Genomic DNA, 13,908 nt, shown 5'->3' on the forward strand with positions numbered 1-13,908 from the left:
TTGACTTTGGCGCACGTCAGACATATGCTCATGTAGGCAGCAATTTCGGCTTTCATGTTCGGCCACCAGTACAGCTTCTTGAGGTCCAAATACATCTTATCAGAGCCGGGATGTATGGAGTATCGTGTCTTATGGGCTTCGTTCAAGAAGACTTCTCTGAATCCACCAAACTTCAGTGTCCAGATCCGATCCATGAAGTAACAAACTCCATCATTCTTGACCTCAAGATTCTAATCCATTCCCCTTAAGGCTTCCCCCATCACATTTTCGGATTTCAAGGCTTCTATTTGGTCTTCCTTGATTTGCATGGATAGGTGTGAATGGATCTTCATAATTACAGACTTCACTTGGCAGCCCGAGTATTCCTTTGCTTCTTGAATAGATGAGTATATCATCTATGAACACAATCACAAACTTATCTAGGAAGGGACGACATAATCGGTTCATCAAGTCCATGAACATTGCTAGTGCATTTGTCAATCCAAATGGCATCACTACAAACTCGTAGTAACCATAGCATGTTCGGAATCCCGTTTTGGGGATGTCTCCTTCCAGCACCCGCAGTTAGTGATAACTAGATCTTAGAGCGATCTTTGAGTAGTAGCTTGCTCCTTGTAGTTGATCAAACATATCTCCTATGTGCGGTAGGGGATATCGGTTCTTGATCGTGAGTTTTTTCAGCTCTCGGTAATCGATGCACATGTGAAAGGATCCGTCCTTCTTTTTCACGAATATGATCGGTGCTCCCCATGGTGAGAAGCTCGGTCTGATGAAGCCTTTGCTCATCAGTTCGTTTAGTTGACTGGATAGTTCCTGCATCTCGGTTGGGGCTAGATGGTACGGTGATTTTGCTACTGGGGTAGCTCCAGGCATCAAGTCGATCCTAAACTCGACTTGGTGTTCTGGTGGGAGCCCTGGAAGATCTTCTGGGAAGATGTCTAGGAAGTTGAAAACTTACGGAATGTCTTTAATGTTCTTTGATTCTCATATCTTGTCTACAATGTGGGCTCGAAAGGCATGATATTCCTTGCGAAGGTATTTTTGTGCCTTGACGCAAGAGATGATTTGTAAATTCATATTGGGTTTGTCGCCATAAATGACAAGAGTTTTTCCGTTTGGCAGATTGAGGCGAACGGCTATTTCGTGACAAAGTATATTAGCATGGTGAAGGCTTAACCAGTCCATACCAATGATAACGTCAAAACTTCTTATTGAGATAGGCATAAGATCGATTTGGAACAAGTGCTCGTTTAAATTTAATGTGCACCCTACGTACATATCGCTTGTACTTTCCGTTTTACCATTTGCCATTTCTACAGTGAATATTTTATTGAGTGGTTGGGGTTTTTGATTAAGTATATGTTTGAATTTATGACTCACAAAACTTCTCTCTGCACCGCAGTCACAAAGTATGCATGCATAAATGTTGTCGAGGAGAAACGTACCCGTAACCACTGTGGGGTCAGCTATTGCTTCATTTTGTCCTATCACCAAGACTCTTCCTACACCGCCGGTATTCTTTGCCTTAGGGCAATCCCTCTTGAATTTCCCAGTTTCTCCACACCCGTAACATGCCTGGCTTACTCCAGTTCCAAGAACTTGAGTGATCGGTCGCGCCGGTGCCTTACAGAAACGGGCAGTGTGCCCTTTCCTGTCGCAGTTTTTGCAGTGCATTTCTCGGCAATTACCGTGGTGATGGTAATTGCATTTGTTGCACTTTGGCAAGTTCCCAACATATTGTTTCGTTGGCGCACGGGTAACAGGAGTTTTAGTGGAGGTAGTAGCGGCATGGACCGCCACCATTTGTTTCTTTGAAGGTTCTTGCAAAGTTTTCCCTTTTCTCTTGTTCCAGAACTTCTTCTTGTTGATGTTGTTGGCATTGTTGTCGTTGTTGTTGCTTCCTTTGGTTGGTTCGGCAATGACGGTTGTGACACTTTCGCAAACACCATGATTAACGAGAGATTGCGCCAGTTCTTTGGCGCTATTGAACGATGTGGGTTTGGAGGCTAACACACTCCCTAGAAGTTGGGGTGATAGTCCCGAGATATACCTTTCCACCTTTTGGCTCTCCAGGATCATCATTCCTGGGCAAAGTATTATCAAGTCACTAAATCTGTTGGTATAGCCTACGATGTCCGATCCTACCATTGTAAGGCCCCACAGCTCCTGTTCGAGCTTCTGAATCTCGCCTCTTGGGCAGTATTCTCGTAGGAGCATTCGTTTCAGGTTTTCCCAACCCATGGAGTTTGCCACTACTAGGGTTAGTGTATTGACGTGGCCATTCCACCACGTTAGGGATCGTTCGGAGAAAGTACAGGCAGCGAATTTTACTTTGCTTTCTTCGGGGCATGCACAAATTTCGAACACGGCTTCCGTTTTCTCTATCTATTGGGATAGAGCCATCACTCCCCAAGTCCCATTAAAGGGAATAGGTTTGCCGTTGGTGAAGTCTTTGTAAGTACGTTCCCCGGAACGGCCTTGGCTTTGGCCATTTGTAAAGCTATTTATTCCTCCTCCTGACCCGTTGTTACTCATTTGTGCCATTGTTGCGCTTACAGCGGTGGTTACAGCAGCTTGGAACATAGTTGCATCCATAGTTGGAGGGGGTGGTGGAGGTGGTGTTGGAGCTGAGTTTCTACGTGAGGATCTAAGAGGAGGCATGTTCTGGTAGAGAAATAATAATGAAGATTATGAGTTTCTAACGATTTGACAATCGTGTACTAGAGGGTTAGTTATATCTCGTAATTCGTTTTGACTTTAGTTAATGGTTTCAAAGTAGATATAGCAATTTAGATAATTCTATAAATTTTGAGAGGTATGTAAAAAAAATACTTCATATTTATATATATGTCACACATACGGTGCGTTACATTATGCTTCGTGTTTAGGAAAATTTGACCTATCTAGAGGTCTCCGATTACAAGTTCCAAAGAAAGTAAGAAAAACTTTATCCGAGGTCCTATTCTATATCGAAATTGTTGGAGCCGGGCAAGTCCTACTTGCAGCATATTGTGCGTTTGGAACTAGACTCGGTATCCGATTGTTTGACTCCCATTAAACGCCTCTCAAGAACTGATTGTTGTTCCTTCCTCTCTCTTATTTCTGCAAGTGCTGCCTCCATTTGGCTTTGAAGCATCCCTATGTGGAGTTGGGTACCTTCGTGTAGTCCTTCCAGACGAAGGATGTCTATGTCGTTACCGTGTGTAGCAGCATTGATCTCACGAACTTTGGCCGCTTGCATGTCAGAATGGTAGTTCTGGGTGGCTATAGTGCCCACAATAACGGGAAGCGTTCGATCGACTGAGCCTTCCCCACTGACATTGTAAAAATCTCGACACATGCCGAAAGGAGGGCTTACACCTAGTTGGCAACTCCAATGGTAGAGATGGTTGTCCCAAATGGGAATGAGACCTTGGTAACTGATTCGAACTTCGGGAGGACGAGGAGCGGGAGGGTTGATTACTTCCGGCTTGGAATCTGTTCCATTCGTGACTTCTTCTTCCTCCTCGATTTCCTCGTCGACTTTGTATTCCTCTTCGACTTCCTCTTCGATTTCCTCTGGGTCTTCTTCTGGATCTTCATCTATCCATCCACTGTTACCTTCGTTTGGGTAGTAGGGATCTCCCGGTATATGGAATTCCACCATTTTGTTTGTACTAGCAAAAGTGTATAAGAATTTATAGGAAAAGAACTTTCTATTTAACGGTATCCTAAGTTTAACTATATCTTGTGGTGTGCAGGTTTTTCATTGTCCTTATATTTTATAACAATTCTCATATAGTATTTCAAATTTTACAAGTTTAGAATTTTATTCTATAAGTTTTTGACTCGTTGTCCACTACGACCATTCCTCGACGTACGTTGGCTAAATCCAGGATAAATATAGTTGATCAGGCTATATTCATTCTCGATTTGATTACGTACATCGAGGCCTAATCATAGTGTCGCAACTTGACTTAATACTTTTTAGAAAACTTTGTTATGATACGAGAGTGATGCATGCGTGTAAAAATGTATATTTTTAATATATATATATATATATATATATATATATATATATATATATATATATATATATATATATATATTGTTTATGAAAAACGTTTCGTGAGAGGGTTTTTGGTCCCCTTTGCATTTATAGTTTGTATATCTTATGTGGTTCGATATACTTAGTTCACTATAAACAATGCTCTGATACCAATCTGTCACACCCCCAAACCAGAATGGCGGAAACAGTCGGGGGTGGATGACTTCACGTACTACCATAACAATTGAATATGTAATAAAAACGTTCATTGTTGCGTTATACATATTTCCAAAAGAATATTGCAATATGATGATTCAAAATGTTTGATAATAAACGCCTTGGTGTTCCTTCTTCAAAAGTTGGTAGTTACATGTATTACTGATTCCCTGAGAAATACAAGTGGTTTCGAAAAAGTGTCAATAATATAGTTGGTGAGTTCATAAGTGTTTCTGTATTGAAAAAGTATGTCTTTTTGGAAGAAAATAGATGAACGTAGTTTCCAAAAAATCCAATATTTTCCACTTATAGTTTGAAAAGTTCTCAAAGTGGGAGGGCGTTAGTATCTTTCGTGCTTTAAATGATAAAGATGAATTTTTGTACTCAAAATAACGTAAATACTGAATGCATTCATGAGTTTCGTAAATCAATCTTGTTTTTATACTTTCGTGTGAGTCTTATAACCATGCTATGACACGAACTTCCTGTAACAACATTCTTCAGGTGTTGTAGTGTTATGACATTTGTCACCCCAGACTTGCCGGTCTAACTGTGACATCCCCAAAATCACGGCCAGAAAAGACCGCTTTTCATTTATGCTTTTAAAATAAATTCGGAGTAAATCCTTTTGATTTGAAAGAGTTGCAGAATTTGTTCCCAAAACAAAACATGATAAAATAATATTTATCAAAGCATTTCATCAAGAGATGCATTTTCATTATATAATTAAAACTCGGGGTGTCATGTTCCGATACAGACCATTAAGCATAAACAATAAACATTACAAGTCATTCATCAAATACATACATATACAGACTCGTAAACAAAACAACTTGATGGTTCGTCCATCTTACGCCCTTGCGCCACTTCCTGTAATACAAATAGAACTGAGTGGGTCAGGCTTGGGAGCCTGGTAGGGTTTTCAACCTACAATAAATAAATTATATTTAATTTCACCAACAAATCACTATCCCGATTACCATTCCCGTTATCCTCACTTTACGTCCCTAAAACAACATCTATCTCGAGGGACCTAATCTAGGATTTTCATCGGGACGGACATTACAGCCAAGGGGTTTCCTCAACAATAGATATCCTAAGGCAACCATGAGGGGGATAGAGTACACCGGTGAACACATCGTTCACAACACCTACAGGTTATGAACCTGCTAGCGTTCCACGAGACTGTCTAGAAGGAGTCTGTGGTCGTTATCCATACTCCGCTGAATAACTAGGTCAACAACAACAACAACATCGAGGCCTCTCATCTGTTTATTACACACCAACTATCTACCCATGTTCTACCCAACAAATTAGTAGATAAAAATATATATTTTTATACATAGTTTAAAACCTGTATAGCATTTTCATTCAATACATATTCCACATAACAGAAGAGGCATACCCACATAACACGTATTTCATAGAAAACAATTCAGATATATGAGATTGAAAAGAGTGAATATACATTCACGCACATAACAACAAAATTATACACATAACACGTATTTCGTATAAAATACTTCATAATTATGCGTTAGAAGAAAGTAACTACACACTCACTTGATCAGAAGATGATCAGACAGCACTACGGCTTGCAGAAGTAGTAATCCTCAGTAGATCTGGAAGATCTCTACAAAAATCGAACTTCTCGCGGGTAGAGCTTCGGCTCGGAAACCGCACTTCTCGGGACCTTCGGGATCTCGGGACTTGCTTCGGGACTCGGGAATATTACCGGGGTTTCGGGGTGGCTTCGGGGGTAAAAACGCAGAGCTTCGGCACAAAAACGAGAGGAAATTAGCAATTAAACCCGGACCCCTCGCATCCTATTTATAGGAGGCTGGAACCCCGTCGTACGCGGGGCGTACGCCTGTACGCTGGGCGTACAGGCTCCAAAATGCGTCACTGCATGCGTCATCCGAAGTGTCGACACTCTGGCTGTATGCGGGGCGTACCTCGGATCAGATTTGTGACTTGCCTGCGGATAATACCAAAATTAAATAATTAAATTTAATTATTAATTATTTAATAAACTTCGAAAATTCATATCTTCTTCATACGAACTCCGATTGCGACGTTCTTTATATCCACATGAAGGTGAGACTACGGTCTACATCTTTCGTTTAGACTCTATCGGCTAATTTTGATTTATTTTTATTATTTATTTTTAATAGGCCGGGACAGAAAATTTCGTTATAAATTCATAACTTCTTCGTTTGACGTCCGTTCTCGCCTAGCTTTTTATCGCTTTGATACTAACAACGAGATCTTCGATTCTCGTTTAGATCACTAAGGCTAAATATTGCTCTAACGTAAATTTCACTTTTTACGTTAATCAACGTTGCCGATTCTGTCGCGAAACTTCGACAGGTCATAATTTCCTTGTTATAACTCGGATTTCGGCATTCTTTATATCTTCGGAAACCTTGTTTCAACTACTACAGCATTATCTAAAGATATCGAGTTTATTTTACACTTAAATTTTGACGCTTATTTTTATTCTTAATTAATCAAACCACATAATTAAGCAATTAAGCACAAAACACATAATACTCAAATAATACACTTCTATTATTTCAAAACGGGTTACAAAGGTTAACCTAGACTATCACATTGCTAAAAATGGCAAGCCCAGAAACACAGGTGTTACAATTCTCTCCACCTTAGAATGATTCCGTCCCCGGAATCACACATCAACAAACAAATGCTGATAGCGACCCATCATGTCACTCTCCGTCTCCCAGGTGAGATTCGGCCCATTCGTGTGTTTCCATCGAAAAAGCACTAACTCGACCATCTTGCGTCGCAACTTCTTAGTCTTTCGGTCAACAATTGCCTCTGGTTCTTCAATCAACCTTTTTTTCTCATCGATTCTCAACTCCGAAAGTGGAATCATGTCGGGAACTTCCCCCGTGAACTTCCGTAAATAACACACATGAAAAGTGTTATGAATTCCATTCAGTTCTTCTGGTAGTTCGAGCTTGTAAGCTTGGTTCTCAATCCTCTGAAGAACTTTAAACGGTCCAATAAACCTTGGACTCAACTTTCCCCTTTTACTAAATCTTATACGTCCCTTCCACGATGAGACTTTAAGCAAAACCGAATCCCCAACTTCGAAAGTCATCGGTCTTCGCTTTTTGTCAGCATAGCTCTTTTGACGATCCTGAGCCGCTAACATTCTTTCCCTAATTATTTTCAACTTTTCAGCAGTTTGATGAACCATCTGCGGTCCCACAAACTGCTTTTCCCCAGCCTCAAGCCAACAAGACGCCGTACGACACTTTTGTCCATACAAAGCTTGGTAAGGTGCCATCTTAATGCTCGAGTGAAAACTATTGTTATAGGAAAATTCTACCAATGGTAATTGTTCATCCCAATTACCTAGGAATTCCAAGGTACATGCTCTCAGCATATCTTCAAGTGTTTGTATCGTTCTTTCACTCTGACCATCAGTCTGCGGATGGTAAGTTGTACTTAAACATAACTTGGTACCCATTTTCTCTTGTAGACATTTCCAAAACCTTGAGGTGAAACGACTATCACGATCCGACACAATTGTTAGCGGAACACCGTGAAGTCTCACAATTTCCTTCACATAAGAATTTGCAAGCTTTTCCATAGACCATTTCTCCCTGGCTGCTATGAAATGCGCACTCTTAGTGAATCGATCAACAACCACCCAAATCATGTCGTGACCATTCTTTGTTTTGGGCAGTTTAGTGACAAAATCCATAGCAATGTCTTCCCACTTACCCATAGGCACAGGCAATGGTTCTAAACTCCCATACGGTTTCTGATGTTGTGTCTTGACTCTCGCACAAGTCACACACTCAGCCACATACTTTGCAACATCAAGCTTCATCGTCGGCCACCAGTAGTAGGGTTTCAGGTCCCTATACATTTTAGTGCTACCGGGATGAATCGAGTACATGATCTTGTGAGCTTCTTCCATCAGAAGATCTCTGATTCCCCCTGACTTCGGTATCCAAATCCGACCCTGGAACACCTTTAGTCCATGACTGTTCACACCGAACACCAACGTTTTGCCCAAACGTGCCTCCTTTCGGTCATTCTTTTCAAAAGCTTCGCTTTGAGCTTTCTTTATACTTTCTAAAATAGTCGAGATAACTTCAATTCTCAACGCTCTTGGCCTTTTCCTTTCAAGATTGACTTTCCGACTGAGGGCATCAGCAACAACATTAGCTTTACCGGGATGGTAAAGTATCTCATAGTCGTAGTCCTTGAGTAACTCTAGCCAGCGTCGTTGCCTCATATTTAACTCTTTCTTATTGAAGAGATATTGGAGACTCTTATGATCAGTGAAAAGTTTGCACTTCGTGACATAAAGGTAATGCCTCCATATCTTCAGAGCGAAAACTACCGCTGCCAACTCCAAATCATGAGTCGGGTAGTTCTTTTCATGCTCTTTTAGTTGTCGAGACGCATATGCTATCACCTTTTCTCCTTGGGTCAAAACACAACCCAATCCAACCCCAGACGCATCGCTATAAATAGCGAAGTCTTCAACTCCATCGGGTAGAGAAAGTATCGGTTCCTCGCATAGTTTCTTCTTTAGCTTCTCGAATGCTTCTTTATGCTTATCACTCCAAGCATAAGTAGCTCCTTTGTGGGTCAAAGCTATCAATGGAGTAGAAATCGAAGAAAAGCCTTGGATAAACCTTCGGTAATATCCGGATAATCCTAAAAAGCTTCGGATCTCCGTGGGACTTTTCGGTTGTTCCCACTTCATCACAGCTTCGATCTTCGCTGGATCAACCATTATCCCCTCTTGGTTGACCACGTGACCCAAGAATTGGACTTCACGAATCCAAAATTCACATTTGGAGAACTTAGCATACAGCTTCTCCTTCTTCAAGACTTCTAACACTTCTCGCAAGTGTCTTCCATGCTCCTCCTGGCTTTTTGAGTAAATCAGAATGTCATCTATGAACACTATCACAGATTTATCAAGGAACGGATTACAAACCCTATTCATTAAATCCATGAATGTTGTCGGAGCATTGGTTAGTCCAAACGACATAACCAAGAACTCGTAGTGTCCATATCTAGTTCTGAACGCAGTCTTCTCTATATCATGCTCTCTTACTTTCAGCTGATGATATCCTGACCTTAGGTCGATCTTCGAGAAATAGCTCGAACCTTGTAGTTGATCGAATAGGTCATTAATCCTCGGCAACGGATATCTATTCTTTATTGTTGCCTTATTCAGCTCTCGATAATCAATGCACATTCTCATACTCACATCTTTCTTCTTCACGAATAACACCGGAGCTCCCCAGGGTGATGAACTAGGTCTAATGAAACCTTTGTCCAATAACTCCTGAAGTTGCATCATCAGCTCCTTCATCTCCGTCGGTGCTAATCGATCAGGTGCTTTTGCTATTGGCGTGGTTCCTGGTAACAAGTCAATACTGAATTCCACTTGTCAATCGGGCGGTAATCCAGGAAGATCTTCGGGAAATACTTTCGGATAATCACACACAACAGGGATATTTTGCATTACCTTCTTTTCCTTCTTAGCATCAATCACGAATGCTAAGTATGATGTACACCCCTTCGTCAAACATTTTCTGGCTTTCATTAGAGAAATGATTCCAGAATTTACTTGGCGTTTGTCCCCATACACCATAAACGAATCTTTTCCAGGTGGGTTTACTTTAACAATCTTCTTCTTGCATAAAATTTCGGCATCATTGGCGCTGAGCCAATCCATTCCCAACACGATGTCGAAACCGTTAAGTTCAATAGGCAATAATTCCTCGCGGAACTTATTCCCATTCAAGTCAATTAAGATGTTTTTCATACGATGGCTAACAGGTACAAACTTGCCACTAGCAACTTCGACTAATAAAGCATTATCTAGTCTATCAACAGGCAAGGCTAGTTTTCTACCAAATTCATGCGATATAAAGGAGTAGTTGGCTCCAGAATCAAATAAAATTTGGGCAGGCAAATTGTTAACGAGAAAGGTACCTGAAGCGACATCAGCTTTATCTTTAGCAGCTTCCAGTGTCATCTGGAATGCTCTCGCCTTTGGCTTTGGCGAAATGTTGGATCTAGCTGCCTCCTTCTTCTTCGGGTAGTCCCTCGACATGTGTCCCTCCTCACCACAACCATAACAAACTTTCTTAGTGAGGGTACATTCATTGGCATAGTGACCTGGCTTTCCACACTTGTAGCATGTGGCCACTACCTCACATTTTCCATGATGCTTCTTCTTACATTTGTCGCACCATTTCGCTTCGCCTCCACTTCCCCTCGAACCAGACTTCGAGAACTTGTTTTTCTTATTGGACCCTGAAGTTCCATCGAACTTCCTCTTCTCACCAACGTCTATCCTTTCAAGACCCTTTTCCTTTTGTTGGGCCTCCACATTCTTAGCTGCGCGAACAGCCGTTTTCAGAGTAGTTGCCATCTTGACTGTCGGACCAAAGTCGGCAGGCAGTCCATTAGCAAACCTCTCAATCTTGGAGAGTTCCGTTGGCACTAGGTACGGAAATAATTTCATTTTCTCAGTGAATGCCATAGCATAGTCGTCTACGCTCATCCTCCCCTTCTTCAAATTTTGGAACTCATTGTTCAGATCAATCAGATCTATCTCTGAACAATATTGCACCCTTAACTGTTCCAAGAACTCTTCCCATGACATTTTCAGGGCTTTCCCTTGTGGCATAGTATCTGCCAACAACTTCCACCAACTTAATACTCCAGTCTTCAGTTGTCTGACTGCAAAGACAGTCTTTTGTTTGTTGCTACAATCGCAACTTTCAAATACCATCTCCATTTCGGAGATCCAATCCATTATTTCAACAGGCTTTGGGCTCCCAGAAAGACTTGGCAGTTTGGCGCCCAAGAAATTCTTGTACATTCACCCATCGTTGTTGTTTCTCCTTTCCGGATTGTTCCTTCGTTCTTCTTGAGTCCCAACTTGAATCAAAATGCGACTATTGTTCCCATCCTCCGATTGCTCGGGAATCAATTCAGGTTCCTCAATAGGTATGATAGGTTCGTCCCTATTATTATGCAACATTTATCGCATCTCCTCCCTTTGTTCGGCTAACATAGCCCGAATCATGGCTTGTACTCCAGCCATGGTGATTTGTTTTGGTGCTGCTGCTACAACAGGTATTTGCTCAATCACTGGCGGTTGATTCCTGTTTTCATCTGCGTTTCCAACGCCACTCCTTGTTCTCACCATTTTTGATCTACACACCGAATAAGGTGAAATTTAGATCTTCGTTCATGATAGATTTCAAATCATCCTTATCACTCCGAAACGATTACATGCTAGTTCGAATATCGTATACATACGCTTAGAATCCTAAACACATAAACCTTCAGATCCGGTTCGCAACAAACCGTAGATCCGAACAAATAATATCATATATGGCAACATATAACATTTAGCACATAAAAGCATTTTAGGCAACGTTCCTAAAATAAACTAGTGCTTGTGTCTAAAATCCAATAGACACACATCTCAAATTCCACTTAGCATTCTAAGTTTAAGTTTAGAAATCCTACAAATTCCTAGTTCGCTTAAACTAATGCTCTGATACCAACTGTGACATCCCCAAAATCACGGCCAGAAAAGACCGCTTTTCATTTATGCTTTTAAAATAAATTCAGAGTAAATCCTTTTGATTTGAAAGAGTTGCGGAATTTGTTCCCAAAACAAAACATGATAAAATAATATTTATTAAAGCATTTCATCAAGAGATGCATTTTCATTGTATAATTAAAACTCGGGGTGTCATGTTCTGATACAGACCATTAAGAATAAACAACAAACATTACAAGTCATTCATCAAATATATACATATACAGACTTGTAAACAAAACAACTTGATGGTTCTTCCATCTTACGCCCTTGTGCCACTTCCTGTAATACAAATAGAACTGAGTGGGTCAGGCTTGGGAGTCTGGTGAGCATATAGGGTTTTCAACCCACAATAAATAAATTATATTTAATTTCACCAACCAATCACTATACCGATTACCCATTCCCGTTATCCTCACTTTACGTCCCTAAAACAACATCTATCTCGAGGGACCTAATATAAGATTTTCATCGGGATGGACATTACAGCCAAGGGGTTTCCTCAACAATAGATATCCTAAGGTAACCATGAGGGGGATAGAGTACACCGGTGAACACATCATTCACAACACCTACAGGTTATGAACCTGCTAGCGTTCCACGAGACTGTCTAGAAGGAGTTTGTGGTCGTTATCCATACTCCGCTGAATAACTAGGTCAACAACAACAACAACATCGAGGCCTCTCATCTGTTTATTACACACCAACTATCTACCCATGTTCTACCCAACATATTAGTAGATAAAAATATATATTTTTATACATAGTTTAAAACCTGTATAGCATTTTCATTCAATACATATTCCACATAACAGATGAGGCATACCCACATAACATGTATTTCATAGAAAACAATTCAGATCTATGAGATTGAAAAGAGTGAATATACTTTCATGCACATAACAACAAAATTATACACATAACATGTATTTCGTATAAAATACTTCATAATTATGCATTAGAAGAAAGTAACTACACACTCACTTGATCAGAAGATGATCGGACAGCACTACGGCTTGCAGAAGTAGTAATCCTCAGCAGATCTGGAAGATCTCTACAAAAATCGAACTTCTCGCGGGCAGAGCTTCGGCTCGGAAACTGCACTTCTCGGGATCTTCGGGATCTCGGGACTTGCTTTGGGACTCGGGAATATTACCGGGGCTACGGGGTGGCTTCGGGGGTAAAAACGCAGAGCTTCGGCACAAAAACGAGAGGAAATTAGCAATTAAACCCGGACCCCTCGCATCCTATTTATAGGAGGCTGGAACCCCCTCGTACGCGGGGCGTACAGGCTCCGAAATGCGTCACTGCATGCGTCATCCGAAGTGTCGACACTCTGGCTGTACGCGGGGCATCCTCAAGTACGCGGGGCGTACCTCGGATCAGATTTGTGACTTGCCTTCGGATAATACCAAAATTAAATAATTAAATTTAATTATTAATTATTTAATAAACTTCCAAAATTCATATCTTCTTCATACGAACTCCGTTTTCGATGTTCTTTATATCCACGCAAAGGCGAGACTACGCTCTACATCTTTCGTTTAGACTCCATCGGCTAATTTTGAATTTATTTTTATTATTTATTTTTAATAGACCGAGATAGAAAATTTCGTTATAAATTCATAACTTCTTCGTTTGACGTCCGTTCTCGCCTAGCTTTTTATCGCTTTGATACTAACAACGAGATCTTCGATTCTCGTTTAGATCACTAAGGCTAAATATCGCTCTAACGTAAATTTCACTTTTTACGTTAATCAGCGTTGCTGATTCTGTCGCGAAACTTCGACAGGTCATAACTTCCTTGTTATAAATCGGATTTCGGCATTCTTTATATCTTCGGAAACCTTGTTTCAACTACTACAACATTATCTAAAGATATCGAGTTCATTTTACACTTAAATTTTGATGCTTATTTTTATTCTTAATTAATCAAACCACATAATTAAGCAATTAAGCACAAAACACATAATACTCAAATAATACACTTCTATTATTTCAAAATGGGTTACAAAGATTAACCTAGACTATCATATTGCTTAAA

This window comes from Lactuca saligna, chromosome 8 (genome assembly GCF_052625555.1).
Source record: "Lactuca saligna cultivar CGN05327 chromosome 8, ASM5262555v1, whole genome shotgun sequence".
NCBI lineage: Eukaryota > Viridiplantae > Streptophyta > Magnoliopsida > Asterales > Asteraceae > Lactuca > Lactuca saligna.